Here is a 2,038-nt window from a genome sequence, read left to right as displayed (position 1 = left end):
GTAAACGTCATAGCATTTTTATACAATTTTGGTACAAACAGTAGGAATTTGCAATCCACATGTACAAGAATCCACTTGTCAATTTATTAAACTGAAAGGTGATGAAATTTCATTTCTCAGTATGTTAAAACAGCAAAACTTTACACTTTCAGAGAGCAGAAAACATTACACAATCGAATCATCACACCTACACAAGAACAATGGAAGCAAGCTGGAACCATAATGTCATTATCACAAATGTTCAAGTTTGACTGCAGACCAGTATCCCAACAAATAATTGATATTCTTTATCACAACACTTCGTTCTCATGTGAAAAAAGAATTTTCCATATTTCACAGATAAAAGTCTGTTTGTAATTTGTTATATCGCTTGTCTTCTCATGATTGGGGTCTAAGTGTCTTTTGTAAAACATGAGCATCAGCAGGTTCTATCCTTTTATAGTATCACTCTTTCGTTTCAACAATCTCAAAGCCAAATTTCTTATAGAACTCGATGGCACCTTCGTTGTTTACTTGTACATGCAAGAAAATGCTGTCAAAATTTCTGTCCTTTTCGACATAGTTCAGTACATGTTCCACCATTTTCGTACCAATTCCTAGCCGGCGATAGTGATAAAGACAACCCAGTGTCATAATATACAGATGGCGCAAATTCTCTGATGTATCAATTCTGCAGCACACAGCACCCACAACGCTGTCGTTGTAATATGCTAATTTTGCTAGTTCTCCTGCTTCCAAGACATCCTTATAAAACTTGTCATTATACGACACTGGGAAGACAACTTGACTAAGGTGCTTCAGTTGTTTTATATTGTGTGGTGTGACATCACCGAGTTCTATTTTGGACTGGGTCATTCTCAATTTCCAGTTTAGGTTCCAACAGCAGGGGAAATATTCCCCTGTGACTAAAATGAACTATTAATCAAATTTACACCTAACAGGCACTACACCGGTCACTTGTGGAGCACCATGCTGATACTTACAGGTGATATGGTACAGTACTTCATAATGCAACATACAGTTGTTACATAGTATAGGTATCTGAATTTACAGCATGTTGTTACAAAAATAATATATATTACAATCACCTCAGAATAGTACATCATATAGATAGATGAGTTAGGCCTACATTTAAGAATAGCTACATTTTAATATCAGTATTCATTCAGTGAGTACAAGCATTTGAGAGTTAAGAATGATTTTAGTTCCCTTTTGAATACTTTACCTCTGTGGCATCTTATAGCACTTGGCAGTTTGTTAAACCATATATGGCCAATTTATCCAAGGACTATGATCTGTTGTCTTTAGTTTAGTTCTGTTTCTGAAGAAGCAATCTTTTTGCCTTGTGATATGGGTATGCACATCAGAGCACTTAGTTTCATTATTTCCATGGTCCACAAAGAATGTTATTAATTTGTACAGATACAAGGAATATACTGTTAGATATTTATGTCGTACAAAGGTTTCCCTACATGAATCTCTGTATCCTAGTCTATGCATGGTCCTGATTTCTCTTTCTGCAGTGTTAAGATTCTGTTCATGTCTATCAACAGCACATCCCCATACCTCTATTCCATAATTAATATATGCAAGTATTGTCCCATAATAAGCAGTTTTTAATGTTTGTTCAGAGACTAATTTTTATAGTTTGCTAATTAATCACAGTGAACTCAGCAGTTCTGTAGACCTTTCCCCTATCCCCAAATAATTTAATCACAACAAAAATCTGTTTTCAACTGTGAAACCTGGTACTCACGACCATGGAAACAGGTAGTTTTGGAGGTGAGGCCCAATTAGTCTGTGGTATTGCTGGAGGGAGTGTCTGAGCTGCAGGTATATTTTTGATCAGTCATACCCCTTCTTTTCTTTTAAATAATCATAGTGCAAAGAGAGATGAGTCAGTGAAATAGTTCTCTCAAAGGCGTCACAGACCTGAGCTTTCTTAAGCACTTATTTATTTATTTATTGTCTTTTTTTGCATATAGTCACCAACTGGTGACTTTTGCAAATGTCATAGCATTTTTATTGCATACAGAAT

At 35.6% G+C, this 2,038-nt stretch overlaps 1 pseudogene; it reads right to left on the bottom strand.

Annotated features, from left to right (window-relative positions):
• Positions 1–378: 378 nt before the first annotated feature.
• On the bottom strand, positions 379–980 carry LOC124616155 (annotated as a pseudogene).
• Positions 981–2,038: the final 1,058 nt, after the last annotated feature.

The sequence above is a fragment of the Schistocerca americana genome, chromosome 5 (assembly GCF_021461395.2).
Source record: "Schistocerca americana isolate TAMUIC-IGC-003095 chromosome 5, iqSchAmer2.1, whole genome shotgun sequence".
Taxonomy (NCBI): Eukaryota; Metazoa; Arthropoda; class Insecta; order Orthoptera; family Acrididae; genus Schistocerca; species Schistocerca americana.
The sequence above is the reverse complement of the archived record's forward strand: the minus strand, read 5'-3'. Positions and strand labels throughout refer to the sequence as shown.